Genomic DNA, 24,219 nt, shown 5'->3' with positions numbered 1-24,219 from the left:
GTCTACCACTGGCAGCACAGGAACAGTTCCAGAGTGTATGTAAATGTACTCCAAGAGTACAATGGAAGTTTTAGATTTACTATGACGCTGCCAGATGAAATGGCTGGTACGTTGTCCAGGCAAGCCTTCCGGGGTGTCTGTAATCAGAGGGCTTCGCGGTGGAACCGTGGCGTTGCGCGGACAGTGTAGGGAACGATCTGTCTGCAACACGTGGACATTGGTTCTGACATTGACGTTGGTTTCACATGTAGAAAGGACTTGTCACTGATGGGTGAGGTCTAAAAAGTGACCTGCTGATGAATTGGCCCCTGTGTCATTATGGCGATTTGTGTGGAAGTTGGAAATTCAAGGAAAAGGTTAATTGTTTTGAAATTCAACTTCAATTCAGGCTTTCTGTAGAATTGACATTCGTTATAGGAGATACGGTTTCTGCTGAGAAAATGATATATTTTTTTAAAACAACCATTAACTGTATATGAAATTAGGATAGAGGAAATTAAATCATCTCATAAAACACAAAACTGTTTAAGTTACTCAATTGGATGCATTCCTCTTGAGTGCATTCAATCCAGGTATTGTTTAATTTGTCAAATGCAGGTAGAAAATGGAAATACCGTGTATAGCTTTGTGTAAGACCTGACCAAGGAAATGTGTTTTAGATCTTTCATTTTTATTAGAAGCATGTGTGATAAACATCGGTTCTGTACTCAGAATTTTCATTCTTCCCTTGATTTCCTTCCTGAATCTCCTTACTGTGTTTTTTACACTAGCATTAAACAGCATGTTTTACACATTGTATGGGACATGATTCTTCACTGAAAATCGATATTTTGTCACTGACACAAATTAGGATATTTTTTTTTATGTTCTTATGTGAGTGTCAGAGCGGTAATTAGACACTGTTCCATTTTGAATTCAAGGTAATTTATGTTATTTAATCACTTATTGTCTGTCGATTTTACTCTAATGTTCATGATTTCACAGAAAATGCGTTTCGAAACATTCAAAGAGAAACCCAAGTCATCTTTCCAAGTGAGTATTTCACAATAAAATTCCTGGTAAACCAAACTCCCAGAGGGAGCGCCTTCTGACGCTCAGGAGCAAATATGACAGCTGAGTTATTGTTTTTGTCGTACCTCTTCCGGACTCCTCTTGGTTCTCGGAGCTACGTGGCAGTTGAGTCATGCCCAACACCTTGTCCTGAGGTTGACAGTCTGAGAGGTGACGGCCATTGACAGAGGACGCCTCAAAATCATCTGTGTACGCTCTGGCCGGGGCCTGTCGGGTACGGCACGGCAGGCCGAAATCCCTCCATTTGTTCCACACCTTTTTCCTGCTTCAACTCTGTTGTCCTTCACCCTTACAGGTGTTGAAGGGTTAGGGTCAGAGTTCAGCTGACATCGCTGCTCTGTGATTAAAGTTCCTGGATTGTTATCATCAGATGAAGAACAGAAATGGACCATGAGAGAGAGGTTAATTAGTGCCTAATGGTTATTGCATTTAAGGAAGAGTTCGATTTTCAGATCTGCACGGTTGAGTAGAAACCTCTACTAGCTCACTGGACCTGAAGCATTTGTAATAAAACATTTGCGTGACTCAACTGCAGAATCCGCTCATCACCAAATAAATAAGAAACCACTTTAAGATGATTCTGTGAATAACATTATTATTTTACCTCAGTTTTGGGCAGGGTGTGTCGTATGTAGTTTATATGTGCATAGTAACTGTCATACCTCAAGTAGCTGTGAAATGCCAAGCTTAAAAGTGAGTGGTTATGATGACTTGGGGCACCCATCGACACGTACTGTACATGAGACAGTTTGACAGTTAGTGAATTTCATCCTTTCGACATGAAAACCTGGTGTTTCCGTTGGGTCTGCAAATCATGGAATCGACGGGGTGATGTTGAGATTATCTTTGCACAAACAGGGAATTGCTCTACCACTCCCTGCTCTTGGGAATTACGAGGCACATTTCCCCCCCACAGCCCACAACGGGAGGCAGTCTTCATCCGTCCTACTGATTAATGAACAGATCCCAGCAAGGCCTCTGCTCTGCAGGATAGGCAGCTGACACGATAAAGGCTGACGATTTTTTTCTCCTTTTTTTTTTTTTTACTAGCTATCAAGCACACAGATTAAAATGTACACACACACACACACACTGTATCTGACGCTACTGCAGTCACAGTCTCACACTCCAGATGAATTAGCCAGGCGCCTGGGAGTTCTTTTTTCTAAACATAATGTTTGTAGATTAGCCGTGGTTAATGGTCCAGTTGCCTGGGAGGCCGGCGGGCTGTGATTGGCTGTCCAGCCCCCCTTATTGACACCGGAGACATATGGTACTGCGGGCAGCCCTGGCATAGAAATAGAATTACAGATCATTGGTATTTTGTACGGCAGTTTGGTGATTAAGACATTCATATACAGACAGGTTGGAACATCATTCTTCCAAAAGGTGTTCCCTCATTTGGTGTTTTGATGATGGTGGTGGTGGAGGAGGAGAGAGAGATGTTTAACACGTCAGTCCAACATCACCCATAGGTGTTCAATTAGCGCCGAGACCTTGTGACTGTGAAGGCCACAGCAAAGGACTGACATAACCTCCATACTCATGAAACCATATCTGTGACCCTTCATGTCCTGTGGATAAGGGCATCATCATCCTGGAAGAGACCCAATAATGAACCCTCTTTCAAAGTCACACAAAACCCTGTCTTGCAATCTAGATCCAAAACTGAGATCAACTGGGCCACAGCAGGGCAGAATGTTCATTGCTTAATTCTGTCATGCAGTACCCTTGTAGGGAAGCATCTGCATTCATTATGTTCCTCCCGCATCGTTTATTCAGGTTTTTCCCTTAAATCTGTCACCCGCCTGTGTATACTAACATCATTACAAGCGCTGTACGACAAGCTATTAATGGGCGAATGAGGAGATTCTGGTCCTACGCCCCACAAGTTTTCATGGCGTCTGCGGTTGAGTTTCTTTGAACTCTTTACCTGCTCTGTTGACCTTCACCCTTTTAATTACAGCTGAGAACATGAACAGGCTGGAGTGATGTCACAATGGGCAGCCTGTATTTCCTTTGGGGCAAGAGGGAAATTAGGAGATTTGCAGTTTTTAGCCTGGCCTGTGTAATATCACTCACATCATTTCGGTACCCTGAGATGTTGTTTTATTCTGAACGCCAGAATTAGAACTTTTTTATCTAGCGTATTTTTTAAGCCGCAGATCCGCTAAGTGTAGTTGTGGATTTGTTTTTCATCCCGTTTTTCTTGGTCATTTGATCTTTTACGAAGTCCTTTCATGAAGACATGGGGTCCTGCTATAGGGCAGCCAGTTGGCTGCAGTAGTTAGTTAGGTTAGTTCACAGTGGTTGGACAACCTGCCCCCCCTCCCTGACCTCCTCTGGTAATGCTGAGTAGAGGGAAAAGTGGAGGGGAGCGAAATCGAGAGAAACACAGAAAAATTACTATGAAATACCCCCCCCCCCCCCCCAACAGTCTCCTCCTCCTGCGTCCCAGCGCCTGTCGAGACATGCCTTCCTTTGCAGCGGAGAGGGAGAGAGCTGGGGGGGGGGAGAGAAGAGGGCGAACAAAGGAGCAGTGTCACTGCCTCGACGATTTTCGGGGAGGGTCTGCTGACTGGCTGGGGTAGATGGGGTGTGGCTGGGGTAGATGGGGTGTGGCTGGGGTGGTGGGAGTGTGGAGATTAAATATGGAGCGAAGGGCGTAGAACAAGCAGTGAGCGTTTTACGCATGTAAGCACACGTGTGGATGCACACTAGTACACTCACACACACACAATCTTGAGGCGAGGTCATTACGTGGGGTAATGATTGATTTACGTGAAATCCTGTTTTCACTGACCCCCTTGGTAAACCCCTGACATGTCTAAGCTGACCCCTGAACTTAACCTCTACACTAAACATTTTTTTTTTAAGTGATGACCAAACTGAAGATCCTCACTTGTTAGTGGTTTCCTTTGTATAATGTATATATGTTTGAGAACTTTTAGTAGTCCTTGTTCCTACTAGCAACACACACACACACACACTCACAAAATAGTCAGGCTCTCCTGCCCGTGTCTCCAAAGTGAGTTGCGGGAACTAGAAGGTTTCCACTGTTTACTGTTCATTGTGTAACATTTGCTTAACCTTTCTTTCCTTTATCGGTGCAGCTGTGCATTCAAAAAAAGCTGGGGAGCTGGTTGGTATGTGGTGTGTCTGTGTTGGGGAGGGGGGGGGGGGTTAGCCAGGCCCCCCCACACTTTGTCTCTGTGCAGTATGTGCCAATTATTCAGGCTTTTTAGCGTTGCTCTTCTAAAAATGTTATCGGTTTGGGCTTTGCCACACACCTCATGTTCAAATAGGTGCCACTGAAGATGTGCTGCCATTTACTATGGGATTAATACATTTTTATTTTAACGGCATATATTATTTTGTACGGATCTCTTTTGCTCCCATTTTGAAATTAGGCTAACCGAATAACTAATTGTAATGATTAAGATTCAGAAAGCTATCCATCTTTCTCTCTCGTCGAATGTAGTTTGCCCTGCCTGCGCTCTGCTATGCCTTTTTGCGAAAGACGACTCAATATGCCGGAACGATTTCTTTACCGCTTTCCTCTCTTTCCTATCACATTCCCTAGGTTACCCGAAGGCTGGGAGGAGAGAGGAAATGGCCGAGATTAGAGGAAGAGAGGAGGATGAGGAATGGAAGAAGCCCCGGAGGAAGGAGGGCGGGGTTAAAAGTGTGACAGAGGTGAGAGCCCCGAGGTCAAACAGCGCGTCTTGTGGTGGTGCTGGTGTGGGGGAGGAGTCCTCGTTTACCCCCTCCATCACCTGCATACCAGAGTGCGTGCGTTGGAGGATGTGCGTTGTTCGCTGGAGGATGTGCGAGTGTGTGTCTTTTTGAAGGTGTGTGTGTGTACGGGCAATGAGCCACACGTCATCCTGCCTCTAGTAGCTCCTACCTCTTCCCTGATGCCTCAACCTCCTCCTCATCTCTCTACCTCATCTCTCTCTCTCCTCGTCCCTCATTCATCTCTCTAATCCTGACTACAGGGTTCAACATTAACTATGGCCCACTGGCCCAGGGCCAATAAAACCTAACGACAGGGCCAGTAGACAAAGTTAGTCATTGGCCCGGACGGGCCAGTGCTCAATTTTCCCATTTAAATTCATAGGATCGTATGAGAACGTTTGCTTGTCGTCATGGTCACTCTTCCTGCTTCAGTTTTTGCTCGTTTACGCATTAAAATGTCTCCCCCCAACCCCCCCCCACCCCCCATCGACATGCAAGTATGTCGATGAAAAGATGAAAATTATAATTTTATAGTAATATTTTCATTACTGTTCATTAAAAAGTAATGATTCACGTCACATCATATTTATGCAAACAGCAATTGCTTGTGTCAGCTCATGTCTCACAAAATTGTGGTGTGAATCAATATTCTGATTGTGTTTTTTTTTTAAACCAGTTTGGGCCAATAACAATTCTGTCCAGGCCAGTAGATTTCAGACCAAGTGACCCGATGGGGCCAGTGAGGGAAAAAGTTAACTTTGGACCCTGCCAGTTAAAAGTCCGGTTTAAGTCTCATAGTCACCAGATGAGGTGTTTTACAGAAGCTTTTAGACTGGGCCCATATAATGAGAATTAAATGGTTCATCTCACGAGGACCAACAAAGAAGAACTTGATCCACTACTGCAACTTTACTCAAAACGTAGTGGATCCAGATAAAATCAGCAGCACATTCCTGTAATACCAACATAACAAAACAACCGACAATTTAAATTGTTTGTAATTACAAGATCAAATCCTAAACTGTGGAAAATACTAAAAAAACCTTTAAGAAAAAAAAAAAAGATTTTATAAGGTCTCCTTATCGTTCCGGGCATAATGACAGAAAACGTACTACTCTGAGGACCTTGGGAAATGTTGTAGGGAAGGAGATAATAAAATGCCTATTTTATAGTAACAAAAACCTGAGTACCTTACAACATAATTTCTTATTTTAAAGTAGCATTCATGGCCTGAAAGGTTAGAGACACCTGCACTAATATCAATTAAAAAATATAAATCATATTTTCTGGCGCCTAAACACATTCTACAAACAAGACGCAGAAATAACTTCCCAAACGTATGTTACTCTGGTGTTTTTTTTATACCTTTAAAACTACCCTCGCCCACATTTACCGATCTGTCACTAAAGCCAGGTATTGATTAGTTGGCTCTACTGTATTCCACAGTGCTGGCTGTTCTCTCAGTGCAGTGTGGAAATCAAACACTTTAAATCCTGAGAATTATCAGCGGTACGAAACCAGAGGTACTCATCTGTTTCGATGTAAAGTGCCCAGATAGTGTGACCTGGTAGTAATTCTGGAAAGGTTTTGTTCTACATTTATGTTAGCAGTTTGCCCTAGCAACAGTTCATTATATTTATTTTAGAGTTGGAAAAAAATGTAATCTTATAGTCTTTAAAAAAAAATAAAAAAATTCTCACATTGATTTCAAGCACTTTTACCCTGTTTAATTGGGAACAAAATCGTACATGATTTCATATTTTTTATATTATCACAATATCACTTGAGGTTTTCATGAGTATGACCAGCTAAGCAGTTTATAACTGCCTTTTATTTTTATCAGATCTGAGTTCCAGATATGTGAACTATGTTGTAATATTAGTTATCTTATCAAAAACATTATTACCTTTTGGATATTTCAATGTAATATACATCTCTGGGATTTTTTTTTTATTTCCCTTCCAAAAAAGTTGAAAAGGAAAGTTTTGAGTGAGGATTTTTTTTTTCAGGAGCTGTATATTTACATCACTTACTTCAAACTTAATGTATGTGGAATTCCTCTAAATGTTATCCTGCGAAAAAGCCAGCGTGCATAAAGAAGTAACACGCAGTCCACACTAAGGAAATTGTCCCAATGCTATTTAAACAGACTACTCCAACCTATTCCTGCTCTTCTGATTTCCTTCACATTTTCTCCACCTCCACTATCTTTTGTGGCTGCCTACCGCTGTATCTCTTGCAGCAACTCCCAACAGGCTCAGGAGAGTTGAAGACTGTCATGCCTTCTTCCTAGTGATCTGCACCACGCCATTATTCTTTTTTCCACAAGGACGTGAGTCAGGTTAGCACTTGTGAGGACACAATTGTTTGACAACCTCTGTTGGCTTTTGCAGGCACCCGACCCCAGGGTGGTGATGGCCCAAGAAAATCCTCATCGACGATGTTAACCCCAACCCTGGGGTATTGTTAGACAAAATACATTGCCCCATTGAGCTCCCATCCACACGTCAGCCAGCAGTAAAATCAGTGCTTGAACATACATGCAGTGGACAGCTTTGCACAGAGGACTGGCTGTGCCACCTCCAGGCCCCTAAACAGAACTCAGCCGTCCGTTCTGGGTTTCCATTGTGACTACACAGCAGCCTGATCCTTTCACATCCTTTCCAAAAGAAAAAGCAAGACACTGCACTATGTTGCTGTGTTCTGGTGTTTCCCGACCCAACGTCTCAGCCACTCAGGCTAAGAGCATTCTGTCGTTCGTTCTCCTGGGCTAAAAGCTCCAGTAAATCAAATGCAACACTGCAGCCAGCCAGACTGACTGACTCGCCGCGCTCCTAGATTATAGGTAGCGCAGGGATATAAAGAGAAACGCCGTAAGCTGTAATTTCTACCCTCTCTTCTTCCAGTTGTCTCTTCGTCTGTGGTGGAGGGGTAGGACCCAATTGTCCCGGAGTGTGGTAGCAGGGGTTAAAAGGTTGGAGCTGTTGCTTCAAAATGGCCGTTGAGGTTACTCAGAGACCCAACCACACCCACATGAGCTGCCTTTGTCTTCCACGAAGGCTCACTAACTCTTTCTCTCTCCTCCCATCCCATTCTCCAATTCTATTTCTTTCTCCATTTTTCTCCATCCATCACTTTTCTCCTTTTCTCACCCATCCTCACTCCCTCCTGCAAGGACAGGATCCACTTCCTTTTCTGAGGTTCTTATTGGACAAGTTTAGGACTTGCCTTCTTTTTCGAACAAGTTTTCTCTGGGCTTATTTACATAACGAGAAAGAGAATAAAACGCTCTCTTGGTTTACATAATAATTTCTCTAGCATTTAAATTTACAACGGCTTGTTGGAGACGTACCGCACTGGATTGTGGGCATTAATCGAGCAATGTGCATGCACTTCAATCGAATATGTAGCCCTATGCTACCTCGGAAGATTGACATCTGCAGGTTTACACCACAAATTAATTCAACGTCTCAAGTCTTCTTTGATATGTCTCAGGAAATGGGTCATAATGTAAATTAGCCCTTTGTTTCTGAAGTAATAAATTAGACTGGTTTGAATGGCAAGGGCATCCCCTCACTGTTCTTACCACACGGCTCCCTGGATTAAAAGGAAATTCATCATTAGACCGCGTGAAGTGGTTTTTAGATGTTTTAAAACTATTTGTTTTTGGTTCGTAATGAACAGTACCATGGTCCTTAAGGCCTAGTGGTTTTCTCTCCAGTGTCACGTATCCTTGAATGGCAGGTTACTCTCTGCACAGTGGGTGTCAGGTCTCTCCGTGTAAATAAGGAGAGCAGGTCTAACAGCACCTGGGGCGTATAACCTCCATTGTTCTACACCAACATCAGGAAGGCTAAAGTGAGCCTCGCGACCTTTCCCCCTTGGCTAAAACAGGACATCCATCAGCTAGAGGTTTGAGCTGAAAGAACCTCATCATTGAATGAAGGGATCAATCCCAGTTGTCCCTCTGCCAGTGGGATGAGCAATGGTCCTGTGTGTGTTTGTGCGTGCGTGCGTGAGTGCGTGCGTGCACGCATGTGTGAGATAAAGTGTGAATGTAAAAATATAAGATAAGAGTAATAGTGATTATCGTAATATTTTGAGGGCTGTAGCTTGTTTACTGAGAGCAATAATGATTGTTATCATCGGAAGAGAGCATTTCCAATTACAAAATGCTTTTTAAAGGTAGACACATTAATGTTCGTATCAGTCTCTGCAAAATGCCAACTAAAGTCTATTTGACATCCTTGTAATATTTTTCTTTTAATTCTCTCCAGTAAATATTTTGTATTTCCTCTTGATTTTTTTTATTTCTATTTGTTTGACAGTGCCTTTTGCCTATGCTGGACAGTGCACCAGCATCTAGCGTACAATACAATCAGTCCTCTCAAAATCCAGACGTTCACTTCCCTTAAAAGATCTGAAAGCACATTTTGTGGAAACTTCTTTTTTTGGGTGTTGGTGGGGGGGTTACTGTGAAACAGTACACACCACTGGAGGAAGGAGAGATTATTGGGACTGAATCTGGCTGTGAGGTCTCCATAATACCAGCGACCGGAGACAAAGGCTCATATTCACTGCCGGGTGTTGATAAGAGGAAGCGTACTTGGATGCGTCACAAACACACCCATCATCTGTTCGGGGTTGTGAAAGAGCCAGTCGAGCTACACTCAAATCAGATAAGATGAGAGGGATGTAGTTCCCCCACCCCTCCCCCTGTGCATTAGCCCAACAGAGCCAATTCACCAAAGCTAAAATGGCCGCCTCCTCTCTACAGACTCACCCTGTGTGTACGAGGATAAGTAGCTCTGACTGCAGGAGTCGTATTCATTAGGCGCCAGAGGAAAATAGAATGAACGCAGTTGGGACCACCAGAATTTGTGCAGTAACAAACGTTCATTTTTAGTTCCCGTCGCAGGTTGTCTTGCTATGTTGTAACCTAATGATTTTGGTCTAGCTGGATCGCGCAGCTCTTTATCAGTGACATTCCCATTGACACTCATTAGGCTCAGCTAAAGCCTCCTCCTGACACCGTAACATATTAGGCTACTGACCTTTCTCTTGTCCCGCAACTCGGGAACTGCTAGCACCAGTTAGGGGTTGTTAGCCACGTGGCCTGGAATGAATGGCCATTGATAACATCTGCGCTAACCTCCAACAGAAACAGATTAATGCCCTGAGGTTTGAGGTTTTTCGCACATTTAGGAGCGGAGGAAGAAAAACACAATATTTAAAGGAACTGTACTCCTACTCTTTTTCTTTCTTTCTCCCTCTCTCTTTCTCCCTTTTCCCCTCTCTTTCTCTCTTCTGTTTTCCTGCTCTCTTTTCTCTCCACTCGTTCATCTCTTCTCTCTGGCTCTTTCGCCCCCCCTCTCTTTCTCCCCCCCCTCTCTTTCTCCCCCCCCCTCTCTTTCTCTCTCTCTCTCTCTGTCTCTTATCACTCACTCTTGCTCTTTCCCTCCTGCTCACTTTTCTTCCTTCTCTACCGGTCTTCACCATAACGGGTCCTTTGGCTGCCCACACCCAGTACGTATTTATGTCTGTTGGTAATTCCTGTGTTTAAGGGTTCCACCTGGAACCCTAAAGGGTTCTGCCTGGATACGCAGAACAGGTTATCGGGGAGGGAATGCAAAATAAAAATTTTACCTCTGTTCTTTAAATGTTTTGTTTCCCTCTGGCTTTTGAAGCACTGCATCAGAATGTCACTGACTTCAGCCTAGCATCCAGACTCTTTGTTTCTAACCAAACATTTGGAGTGAAGCGGGCAGAAGATCAAAGGGTTTTAGATCTGGTTGAGGTATTATTGTTTCTGCCCTCAACTCGGCTGACGTTAGGCTTGATATAGAAGTATTTAAATCCCTTCTTTCAAGTCAGAAGGAGTCACTAGTGGTCATTTTTGGACTTATCTGTAAAACTGATCACAGAAGCTCTGAGAGGTTGTTGTCTATGTGTAATGTCTACAGTTTGTCTGTTTAAGAGCGTTTTTACATTAAGGTAGTTTTATGTAGATGAGAAGACCTGTTGCCAGATTTGAGCCGGGGGGGGGTCAGTTTAAATGGGTGAAAATGTCAATGGTGACAGGTTTCTGACCGGGGTCTGACACTTTTACGACAGATACTCCGTGTTGCCACTGAGGTGTAAAAACGATTTCAGGTGTAAAAACGATTTCTCGCTCAATGTGTATAAGAGTGGAATGTGTAGTGACTTAGGAATAAAGGTCCTAAAGTCCTTGCATTAACAGAAACCGAAATAACGAATTTTATCATTGGGAATCGATTTAAAATATTGCACACTGGCACCTAAAGTCTAATATCAACATCAACATCATTTGTTCGACGGAGACCACCATGTTAGTTACCAGCTGAACAAGATCATCAGTGATTTTAGAAGTCTTCTGGGTCATTGTTTTGGCCAAATCACTTAGCATGCATGTTTCACCTTAAGGCGCAGCAAGAGTTTTTTTTGTGGCAAATGTGAATTGAATATTGTATTTTCATATTGTACATTTAAATTACGATTGTTGTCGTTTAAATACGCTCCAAGAGATGTTCTTACGCACTGCGACTTCCTGAAGAAAGCACATTTAGTTGATCTGTATTCTGATTGGGTCGCTGACATTTCCTTTGTCATGGTACCGGGAAACACTTGGAATGACGTATATTTGGTAACACTACAAAGACCATACGACGCAAACTCAAATAATTTAAACATTTAATCTAAATAGCTCTGCCATTCTATTTTCTTTCTATAAAAAAAAATTCTGCCCAATTTTGTTATATAAAATTTGTTATTAAGACCTTCTACATCGCAGTGACTCACAGACAACTCGGGAGATAGGATGTCAAGACATGTCTGCGGAACACCTGATCTGATTCCATCTGATCTAATTTAAAGTCATTTGCTTCTTTTCCAAAAAGGTGTTTGTTTAACAAATTTTCTTATTGTTATTATTTTATAAACAACAATTGTTACATAAGCAGTTTTATAAGCAGTCACTCATTCCTGTAGCATCAAACACGCATAAATATTATGCATGAAAATGCTGTTGTATTAAAGTGTTTTGTATTTTGTATTTAAATGGCACAGCATTAGATTAGATTCACCTTTATCGTCATTGAACAAGTACAAGTACAGGCAGCGCCTGTCTTCCAAGATCCTTGTGAACTTCTGTGCTGCTTTCATGAATACCTTCATGTCTTCAACAAAATGATTAGAGCAAATTTGTAATATGCTACCCTTTCCCAATCCTGGTCCTCGGGACCCAAAGGGGTGCATGTTTTAGTTTTTGCACTAGCACTCACACACCTGATTCAAATTAAAGACTTGATGATAGGTTTATTATGTCAATCAAGTGTGTAAATGGTAGGGCAACATTTAAAACAGGTGTGTGAGCGCTAGGGCAAAAACAAAAACTTGCACCCCTTTTGGTCCCTAGGACCAGGATTGGGAAACAGTGTAACTAGAATGTAAGAATATTTGAGTCAAAATGGCTCCAGTCAGCCAGTACTCGCCGTTCTGTTGTTAAAGCCCTGGAATCCTTCAATTCCTTGGCCAATGTTTATGGGATGTAAAATGGGGCTAGCTTTAGTTTAGATGTGTTGGATGTGGAAAGGCACACAGTGGACTTAGACAATAAAGACCTATGGGAGGAGGTTGGGTGGATGTTTTTTGGGGGATGACTGTTCTCTGTGGTCTACTGTACAGCTCCATACCACCGCCTGCCCGCCTGTTTCTAATCCATTTCCCCTGGAGATCTACCATCTATTTGAACCTGTTTCCCCTGGAGATCTACCATCCATTCTAACATGTTTCCCCTGGAGATCTACCATCTATTTGAACCTGTTTCCCCTGGAGATCTACCATCTATTTGAACCTGTTTCCCCTGGAGATCTACCATCCATTCTAACATGTTTCCCCTGGAGATCAAATGTCCTTTCAAACATGTTTCCCATGGAGATCTACCTGGAGATCTACTGTCCAGCAAGGATTTAAATCAGAACCTTTTCCTGGGGAAACCTCTTCTTGTGTACCTGATTCCAATAAGCAAATAGTTGGTAGGCTGAATCAAGTTAGTTAAATCTGGGATTGGTGTGAGAATGTACACAGGAGGGTGGTTGTCACTTCTGTGGGATGTACTTCACTCACTAAGGTAAATCTGTCACTGTCGCCTGGTTCTCTACACGAGTTATGGAGAAATCCATGCAGTCGGTTTGCGTTCTAGAAACAGCATGGGTTGTCGCCAGGGACGTGGCTGGACCTATTTTGAATAGCACTGTTTAAATATAATACCACTAAATGTATTAGCACTGTTTAAATGTAATAGCGCTGGAAAGCAATGGCACGTTTTGCTAATAAATATAACCTTTCAGCTAACCCATCAAATCTTTTATAGAAATGTATGGAGTTAAGAAGAAAAAGAGTGATCGTAAAAATGTCACAAAAGTGAGTTGTTTGGACAAGTGACGTCATGGTATGACTGAAGGCAAGAAAAGGTAGCTACAAAATTCAAGTAGACGCTTACGAGTAGACTAAGATCTGTCATTTGTAATACAAATATAAATAAATTATAATGTAATTCAACAAAATGGTAATGAGGCCAATAATAGTGAGTCGTATTTTTTAACACTAACCAACTACTGAAAATAAAAATGTCCATTAATGACGTGTTGAAGTCTAACACTTCCCCGAGTTGGTTTGTTGGAAAGGAGAATAAAACACCAGGAGTCAGGTCAATTACCGTGCCGCATATTCCGTTTATTACAAAAGCTTTTGGAGACAAGGGTCGCCGCACAATGTCTAAGGATCAACAGTCAAAACATCATTTTTATACTTCCACTACGCCCAAAAGATAGAGGCGTTAAGTTACCAAGCCAGTGTGCCATAGGCCCAATCCCAGTTCTATTCCTTATAGGATAACTGCAAGTATCCCCTTGCCCCCCTTGTGGTTTCTGTGTTGTCTGTCTGACTATGTGTGTGTCTCTGACCTGTGACCTGTTTCTCACAAGACAGACATACTAAATCTTTCTCTCCCCGGCAACCGCTTGAACAGGGTTTCCTGTTCTCCTACTTGCACCTTCAGTTTCAACACAGTTACAAACAATTAATATTTTGCTTCATTGGTTACAACAGCTTACAACAGTTCACTAACTTATACAATCAATACATCTACATTGGTTACATCAGCTTACAACAGTTCACTAACTCATACAATCAATACATCTACACATGCTAGCTAACATTTGTAGGTCACTAATAATCATCAGGAACACACGTTGCAAAACTGGGCGTTTCACAGATTCTGTTTGTAGATGTTAATTTACTATAGACTATAGTTGACAAATGTATATTGGCTACATAGTACAGCCGGTTTTATGAATTGTTGGTGTTAGATTGATGAAGACAGAGTGGACTTTAATTCCTTCATTTAGATAGACACTGATCTAAAATGACTTAAATTCTAACACAAACTATGAGACAGGTGTACTTTTAGCCAACCTTGACCAAAAATAACCTTATTTTGATTTTACACCCGTTGTTACTCTAAAAATACATGATGAAAAGATGTTTTGGGCAGTACGCCCAGACCCCCAAAAACAAGGCTTTGCCCCCCCATCCATAATATTCTAGTGACGTCGCTGGGTGTTGCCATGTCAAAAATCATGAAAAGTCACCACTTCATTAGGTTACCGTGGCTCACTATCACAGCCGTAGGTTCATGGGACGACATGCGTGCACAAAATCACACGTTCATATAAATGCATGTACTCCACGTTTGTTGGATAAAAGGTTTAGTAGGTCTGTCTGCATTTATATAAATGGGGAATCCTTGAAGTTGTCTGTCTTGGTGAGGTTGCCAACTGCAAGACCATTTGATTTAATTGGATTACAACAGGTCAATGAGTTTTGGTTTAAAGGGCTCTGGACGTTCCTATTGGTTAATCAAAATGTGTATCTCCAATAAAATCAGACTGAGAAATTCCAAAGGGCCAAAGAAGGCACAGGGCTTTATGTCATAATACATACTGTAGTTTTAGAAGTTACAGATTTCCAAAATGAACAGAGATTCTTGAAAAATGTATGGAGACTTGGAAACTGATTTCATGTGGTTGTTTTTAATGTATTCAATTGATTTATTTAATTTGACAAACCCTGCTATATATTGCTAACACTGAGTCCAGCTAAGCTGACTGAATTGAGGATAATATGAAAGATAGCCCACTACTCCTTGAGCAAGATGGATGTTCAGTAAAAGGTTACGAATTGTAAAAACTCCATTAGACATTAACAAGTGCACCTTATGGATTCTTCAAACTACAGCTAGATTAATATACTAGACCTTACTTCTGGTGGTTTGGTGAATGTTTCCTTCAAAGTTCTTGCATTTAATTCCTGATAGTATTTTCTTTAAAACTCAGTCAAAATCTGCTCTCCAGTGACTGAAACAAAAGAATGTATTTTTTGTGTGTCATTTTTTGAGGGGGCGTAAACACGTGGGTGTTCCCATGTTTTAAATTTAGTGAGCAGCACAGAAAAATCAGCAAAATCTGCTAAACAGATTGCAAAGTTTGTGCCCTGCTTGTCCCTAATGAAGACACACCCTTCCTGGTTTCGGCAAGTCTATCTGATTGCTCCCCAATGCTCGGACATGATCAAAAGATGGAGAGGTGCAATGAGGGAGTGATATTCTGTCTCCAGAATAAAGGCCACATTTCTTCTCTTCCCATATTTTTGTTTCTAAAGTTATTTTATTTTTATTTTATTTTTTTATTCTGGGGCTTGTTTTTATGCTTCTGCATTTTAACACTGAAATATATATTTTATATTTTTAAAAAGCCTTGTGGATTTATTCCACAATACTTCTTGGAAATAGCTCAACGCTGCTGTCAGCAGTTGCTTAGAAGTTATGACATATTCTTTACTCCCTTTTTTTGCATCAGTGATTGTCATAAAGGGCTTAGACACGAAAGAGATGAAGCTCCGCGGCTAGAAGAACTGAGGCGGTAGGGAGTTCTTCATTCAATGTGGTCAGCAGTAAGGAAGACACCAGCGCTTCCCACCTCCTGACCCCAGAGCAGAGCTTCTGTCGCACGCGGTGTCAGACGTATTCTGGGGTATGACTAAATACAGATCTGGCTGCTCCAAATTGCACCCTATTGCCTTTGCTGAGCACCTTTTCAGACCAAGACCCAGTGTGGATTCTAGATAACAGGGTGCCATTTGGAATGCAGCCCTTCAGTCCCCGGTGGGGAATTAGTGTCCGGGTTGTGTTGAAAAGTCCAACAGGACGTTTAGCCAGGGGGGAAATGTCAGGGGCCACGGTGGTGAGTTCTTGGCTCGGTCGGTATCTTGGCTATGGCAGGCGTGTGGCACTCTGAGGCGGCTCAGTGCTCCGACTGAGGTATTTCCAGCCAGCTTAGAGATGTCATTAATACCCCTGACAGTTGGATATTTCTTATTATGGACACCTATATTTGTTCGACATGTTTACATGGCACAGATGCACAATGTCCAGAATAGAGTTGACAGGTTTCCTCATTCTACGCGACAATCGTATCTGTTCTACAAAACCAATATCTATCTGAAGTCCATCTAAAGCTCCGTGCAATTCGATCCTGCCGGTAGCATAGCTTGGATGAGGACATGGGTGGGTGGAGTAAGTCGTGTTCAGCTGTAATTAATTGCTGATGGTTGACCATGACATTGACATATTTTGAGGTTGACATGCATAGAAACATCATACTCATTTTACCCCAACCAAGTGTTAAACACACACACACAAGTAACAGCCTAAATGTGGGCTAATTTTACTCAAGGTCAATAAAGAGGCTAACATATTTTCCCTCACGACTTCATTCTCCCACGTGCTGCAATGACATTTCCGTTGTTCGGGTGGAGTTTCTCTAACCTCTTTACCGCATCTGGTGTGATGACACGCGAAATCAAGTGATTCCATAGTTGCTGAGAGGCGTCTCTCGCTGAAAGAGGTGTGTGCGTCTGTGTGTGTGTGCGCGCGCATGTGTGGGTTTGTACACACGTGTACAGATTTGAATATGTACTTAAAATCTGTTTTTTGTAAGTCCAAAAAACCACCAGAGAGAGGAAAACAAGGGACAGTTTGACCTCACGGAGACATGTAGCCAGCCCCTAAAAGAAAAAAGCCTACCAGCTTAAGGGTTCTGGATGAAGAGTGTAAAAGATGAGTGTGGTTAATGGCAGTGTTCAGCAAACCTGAGTCATCTCCTTTGCTCTCCTGTTTTTTTCTCAGGTCCAGACATGGCGGAGTCGTGGAGTCTGTCTGTCGTCTCCTGCTCCCTGCCCTGGCCATGGTAAGAGCCGGTTAGACCCCCTCCTGGGGCCATTAACGAGTCATATATAAATTATGAATAATTTGTGATTATAATGCGTAATTAAATAATATAATGAGAGAATCCTGAAAAAATAAGTATCCAGAAGAAACTAAGCCGTGACATTTTATCTCCTGCCCTATACACTTCAAATGTACTTACACAAGCTTCCTAACCATTAGTGTTGCATGTTAATGAATCGAAGTGTGTGTGTGTGTGAGAAACAGCAGTAGGGTCTCCGTTTCAGACAAAGAGGTTGCACACACACACACACACACACACACACACACCGTAACTTTTCAATTTTCCCACATTTATCCCGTCCCCAGTCCGCTAGACGGCAGGACCAAACACTGGGCTGCTGGGTTTAGGAAAGCTATCGTAGGCTTGCTCTTAGTTACCACGGGAAAGCCCCCCCATCTCTCTCTGCCTGTACTCTCTTTTTCTCTCCTTCAAACTCCTCCCTATCCACAGGAAAGCCTTTCCCTGTCTCCCCCATGTCTCACTCTCTGTATCTCCCTGTCTGTAGGTCTGTCCTTGTCTGTCTTTTACCCTGTCTGTCTCTCTCCATGGCTGTCCCTTTCCTTGTCTCTCACTCTTCCTGTCTGTCTCTCGCTCTTCCTGTCTGTCTCTCGCTCTTCCTGTCTGTCTCTCGCTCTTCCTGTCTGTCTCTCGCTCTTCCTGTCTGTCTCTCGCTCTTTCTGTTTGTCTCTCGCTCTTTCCCTGTCTGTCTCTCGCTCTTTCCCTGTCTGTCTCTCGCTCTTTCCCTGTCTGTCTCTCGCTCTTTCCCTGTCTGTCTCTCGCTCTTTCCCTGTCTCTCTCTCTCGCTCTTTCCCTGTCTCTCTCTCTCTCTCTTTCCCTGTCTCTCTCTCTCTCTCCCTATGTGTATCTAGGTTGTATTTAAGTGCCAGTCTGGGATTCATATCAATCAGTGCCTAACACGTTAATTCACATCAGCAATTGTAATGTCCAATTAAGGAAAGAAGCCTACCACCGTTTGTCTGCCATGGTATAATTAGGAGGTGTGTGTGTGTGGGGCCATCAGCTGTATAGGTTCTGAGTGGCGTGTTTGTTATTCCACCAGGACACATTTGGATTTAGTTGCGACTCTGTTAGTACCTCATGATGATCATGCAGTCTGTGACCTGGATTAGTCTGAGCTAAAGGGCCCTCTAGTTACAGATTCAGCATCATCTTCTGCTCTCCAGTCCTTAACCATTTGTGGGTAAAAGGCTAATCCACGGTCCTTCCTCGAGTGACCACGCCTCACCTCCACCAACTCCTGGCATTAATGTACAGTTGCATAAGGTAATGAAGAACACGGACACAGCTTATAGCTGTCAGTTTGACCCTCAGATGCACTCAATTGAACTTACGTTCATCCGTCGGGACTTGAAAACGTACTTCATGTGTCCTGTAAGTCTTTGGAAGGGACATCTTTTTGGCGTGTGGGCTTTGTTACATGACCGTGGTGTCCAAATGAATACACGCACAGACACGCAGCGTGACCACTAATGGATAACTAGGGATGTTCTCTGTTACGGCAGACAACGTACATACCAGGAGGATTTAGGAAAACTGACTGATGGAGGGTTGAAAGATGAATGTAATGTTGTTATTCGCTATTTTACTCTCCATCCATTCATCCACTTCAACCGCAGTCTCGCTCTTCTCTCTGCGTCTTATTGTCATTCAGGAATCAAACCGTTCGGTACACCCATTATGATTCAGTACGCACACATGAACTGAAGAATTACGATATGCCAGTTATTATCCTATAATCTCCAAAACGTACTTGTTGCGCTGCAGTCCACCAGGTAAGGCAGGGAACTGCATGGGGCCCCAGGCCGTTAGGGGGCTCCTGAAGGCTGAGAAACTACCCCACAGCAATGTCTCAAAATGTGGCAATCGCAGTGACCGCAACCCCCTCACTCAACAACCAATGGACAGTTTGAAGTGACATCTCTGTAAGACACCTCCCTAAATGTGCCCCACATGGTATCTGCAGGTTTCAGCAAGTTAAATTTAAGACCTTTTTTACGACAAAATTCCATTTAAGATCAATTTCAAAACCACACCCACATAAAAGATTGCTAAGGACACCAATTTGACTGAAGTACCCACTGTTGTTTGAGCAGCAAACCTACTGTTAACAACAGCGTTACAGGCTGTACTTCGCTGGACTGTCATTTGTGATACGACCAAATAAAACAGAGAAGTGCCAGGCGTTTATTGGAGGCTTTTTGCAGTGTTTTCTTTTTTTTTTTTTTTCGCTTCAAATGGGATTCCACAGATTTAATTCCCATATAATGTGTGAGGTTTGAAAGATCTCTTGGAAAAAATAAAGTGGGCTTCTTTTTCTTTCACTTCAACAGATTACAACCACAAATCTAAGTTGCTGTTGTCCAACGGCTTCTGATTGAATTTGCACTTCCCCATGGTACCTGAGAGAAGTTTAACAGCCAATGTCCACTACGTAGCTACATTAGCTAAATTACCTAGCGTGGTACTAGCTAGCTATCTACCTAAAGAACAAGAGTATTGGGAGAAGAGCAGCCAGCCGTCTTTCAAATCCACTGTGTGGGAAGATTTTGGATTCAGCATTCAATGCGATGACGAGGGTAAGAAGACCGTAAACAAAATTCAGTCTGCAAGCATTGCTTTGCCACTGTCGGTTACACTTCTAACATGATCATCTCATTCGTACCGAAACGTTCCGTTACAGTGACCCACAAACCACGATACGTACCGAACCGTGGGCCCACGGTCTTCTTTAGTCAGTAACAGGCTCATCATGTTCTGAGGAAATATGAATCCCATTGTGAAAACGGACAGATGCTCCCTGTCTTTGTCCCATCACACCCACACACACACCAATTTTTTTTAATGTTGTTTTCTCCTCACATCATATTTTGCTACAAAAGGGTAGCTGGCTGTTCAGGTCACTATTCAGAGGAAACACGCTACCTCATTATACTGTAATGTTGTCAGGCAGGACCCAGTTTAAACACTGAAACCCAAGGAGAGGTTTGGACACCCCTGTTTGAGGAAATCGTGAGGTGGTTTTCAGACCAGAAGACTGCCTGGTTATCCAGACGGTTGTGTGAAACACAACGGGTTTCTGCCAGAGGATGTATGGATTCGGTGAATACGCGGTGCCAGTGTTTAGTTACAACAAAGGAGTGGGCGGAGACGTTGGTAAGGGCCCCACCACCACCAACCACTGGCTCGTCTGTGTGAGTCGGACGGAGAGACCGAGCCCAGTTCTGTCAGCTATGATTAGACAGTGGGATAAATATGATCTGCCCAGCTGTCTGTGTCTCTGTCTGTCAGTTTGTCTCAGTCTGTCTGTGTCTCAGTCTGTCTGTGTCTCAGTCTGTATGTGTCTCTCAGTCTATGTGTCTCAATCTGTCTGTGTCTCTGTCAGTCTGTCTGTCCGTGTCTCTGTCTGCCTGTAGAGCTGTGGTGGCTACGTAGCAGTAGTGGCGGTATAAAGGATGGCTTTATTGGTGTGCTCTTCACACCCAGACTGACGCTAGGAAACTGCAGCTATTTCGGTGAGTGAGTGTGTAGAGTGTTTTTCAGTGCTCAGTGTCTGGGCGTCGATAAGGGTGTCACAGCCTGTCCCTCTGTGCGTGCGCATGTGAGTGTGTGTTTGTACTCACCACTATATAACGGCCTTCCTGTCACAGGATCCCACACATACAATTACTGTAATGAACCCCATAGACATAACCTGTCACAGGGAGTGTGTGTGTGTGTGTGTACATACTGTCAGGAGACAGAAGAAGCCTGAAGATTACTCTCACCGTCATCATTCTCCAAGCTGTTCCGTGAACTACACACAAACACACATTTAGTTCCATTAAAATGTTTTTTTACCTAACCTTAACACTAACTCTAACCTTAACACTAACTCTAACCTAACCCTAACCTCAATGAATTAACCTTTATTCTTAACCTAACCTTAACCTACCCTAATTCTAAACTTAACCATGAGTCAGATAAAGCTTCTTGTTAATAAAGTGAGGAACATTTTGTGAGGACATGATTTAAAAGTGAAGACATGATTTGAAAGTGAGTATATGATTTTCTTGTTTTACTGTCGTTGTTCGGTCCTTACTCAGACAGTGAAACAGTAACACAAACACACACCAGAAAGTGAGAAAATGATTTGTGTGTGCACAGATTGAGCTGAATGTCTGTACCTGCAGGCGTCCTCTAAATCTCACCAATTTACTGGAGAGTAATTAACAGGTGACAGGAAACGTTGTCACAACGTAACCTCCAGAACGACCACATGGTCCTACCAATCAGTAGATGTCCAAAACACTAAAAGGTTTGTTTGGCACCAACCCAAATTATGAAGTATTTAAACTGGTATACCTCATGAACATCAATGGTTGCTGGTTGCTGCTAAGAGGAAACCAGTTTGTCCTGTACTGCGTTGTCTGGCTGTCTGTTCCTGGTGATGTCAACATTGATAAAACCACCCCTGGCAGAAAGGAGATCTGAGCCGCATGACTGTCAGATTCACACGCTATCACAATGGCAATGAGCCTAAACAAAGCTTCTGGTATTTCTTTACGTAAAGAACTATTTATGTTTCTAAATGTAGTTCTACTGAAAATATCTTAGCACCATTTGAGACATTTGTGGAAAATTATGATGTAAAATGTTGTATTGAACTCGTTTCTTTTATATTTTGGATTGCAGCGTTTTTGTAGGCTCTGTGACTATGGAGATTTTGAACGTCAGTGGCCGCTAATGACCTTTATATTAATTTACTGTCAAAGCAGTCTCTGTCCAGCCATCATCAGCATATAAGCGGTCAAATGTCAGAGCTGCTCGTACCATCAAGGCCAGCTCGTCTGAGGGGAGGACTATGACCTTTTCCTCCAGAACCATGTCATGTAAGCCTCCCCCTTTCCTCATCCCTGGTGATGGCCAGCCCTGTCACTTTACCTCAGGCTTGGATGTCAGTTAAGGGCCCCTGTCTGGTTCACTCTAACCTAAGTCTGTCAACTTTGACCTCTGGCCAGAGAAGACCTCACACTGCTACTGCTGCAAATCCACACAATGTCAGTCAAACTGTTTTCTTTTAGGGGTCTGGGAGTTAGAGGTGAGCGACAACAGACAGTTCTTCAAAGAGCCATTAAAGGCCTGCTTAGTATCTAGTTGTTTTAGAAGGAATAGACCCAGATGGTAACTAAGCAAATCAAGTCCATCCATATAGAGATAAAGACTTCTGGTTTCTTCCTGTCCACTTGGAGATTAAAAGCAAATCACTAAGACGGCCACCCAGCCTCTCCATTCCGGATCAGACTTGTCATTTCAATCCGATGTCAAATGCAATTACTCAATTTGTGCTCTGGTTCTCCTGCAAAGCAACACAGCTAAGCCTCACACACAAGCCATAGTCTCACTGCTTGTCAGTTACCTTTTCCCAAAAACGCTGCACGCTGCTCCATGGGAGCAAGGCCCTGGGCTCACAGTGGACCGCCAGATGACATCAATCAGGAGGTTGCCAGTCAAGACGCTGCCTCATCCGGATGCCTCTGGGCACCTTCTGGTGAGGCTCGCCGACATTCAGGCCGCTCGGTAGCAGTGTATGTCGATTGGCCGCAGATACCACCGCTGGCGCGCTCATGATGCGTTGTTTACCAAAAACTCAAATGAGTCAGGGCTTTCGAGATGACTAAACGGTGACTAAAGCCTTAACCACTACCGAGACTGAAAAACAAACGTGTTTTCCTGCCCCGTGCAATTGTAAAAGACGACTAAGCGTCTGAAGAGACGCTTTCGGTCTCTGAGCGTAATGATGTGCAAGGTCTTTGAATAGGTCTTTAGGTGTTGTGCATGATAATAGAAGATACCTCATGTTAATTGTTGGATGGTGGAAAAGGGCTGTAGCTCGGTGTATTGTTGACAGGATATTACAACAGCCTGTGAAACATCATTGATAATGGGACTTCATTTAAAATGACAGATGTGTTAATGACTTCACAGTGATTAACTAAATAGAAAAACATGTTTGAATTCTCAATCAGCTGTTCTTTCTCTCCCTCTTTAGCTATGCCGATGGATGAGACCGGAGCGAGGGGGGGGGGGGGGGGGGGTTTGGATGAAGTTGGATCGAAGGCGCAACACAAGTTTGTCATTGAAGTAGAATGTTACTAAAAAAATAAATAAATTGTGTCATTTGTGAAACCTTATGTAGCCACCCTCTGATAAGAATAGGTAATTGGAGCCGTCTGATAAGTGAACTGAAACATGAAAGACAATGGCTGTGGCTTTGTGATTTTTAGACAGGAGGAGTCACAGAGAGGGATGGAGAGGGACAGATGAAGAGGGATTGAGAGAGAGGAGTGACAGAGAAAGGGTTGGAGAGAGTTGATGGAGGGAGTGATATACACACAGAAAGCAAGTGGCTGACCAAGAGACTGACACAGAGAGAGGCAAGAAGAAAGGCAGTTATAGACAGACCGACTAAAGGGATGGAGGAAATGAGAAAGACGGAAAGAACGAGGGACAGAAAGAGAGATTGATGGAGAGATAAATGGTTCCGCCACATGGGGCTTCTCCTCGTCTCTCTGAATCTCTAAGAAGTAGGACTGTCTCGCCATCAGGCTTTGTTCGCCTCGGTGAACATTCAACGCTGTCGGTGAGTTTTGAGCTAAATTGACAAAAACCATCGACCGTTGATTGTACCCTGTGGCGAGTCTCTTGTCGCTCAACGCATAAGGCCCCCGACGCTCGGCAACACCAGAGGAAGAACCCCTGCCTCTCCTGCCCAAGCATCTTCATTTCTCTGTGAACAACCTCCCCCTTCCTCCCCCGCCCCCCCACCGCTGCTGAAAAAATAAATAAAAAAGATGTGGAGAAAAAAAAAAAAAATAAGCCTTCAGCCTATGACCACAGCAAAGGTCACAATCAACATTCATTGCTGTCGGTGGGTTTAACTATGTTGAAAAGCTCGCTGAACAATGAATGGAACTGTGTCCCAGATATCCGGCTCCAACCAGCTGTCAGATGGGATATCGTCCGGATATATGCCTTGTTTTGT

At 43.1% G+C, this 24,219-nt stretch overlaps 1 long non-coding RNA gene across 1 annotated transcript in view; it reads left to right on the top strand.

Moving 5' to 3' along the window:
* Positions 1-23,260, top strand: part of LOC105025367 — a 31,291-nt gene extending 8,031 nt beyond the window's left edge. Inside the window, exons 2-4 of the long non-coding RNA XR_001198269.4 lie at positions 4,655-4,767; positions 17,075-17,135; positions 23,227-23,260. This is a non-coding gene — a long non-coding RNA (uncharacterized LOC105025367). The remainder of the gene's footprint in view (positions 1-4,654; positions 4,768-17,074; positions 17,136-23,226) is intronic.
* Positions 23,261-24,219: the final 959 nt, after the last annotated feature.

Source organism: Esox lucius, chromosome 8 (genome assembly GCF_011004845.1).
Source record: "Esox lucius isolate fEsoLuc1 chromosome 8, fEsoLuc1.pri, whole genome shotgun sequence".
NCBI lineage: Eukaryota > Metazoa > Chordata > Actinopteri > Esociformes > Esocidae > Esox > Esox lucius.
The sequence above is the reverse complement of the archived record's forward strand: the minus strand, read 5'-3'. Positions and strand labels throughout refer to the sequence as shown.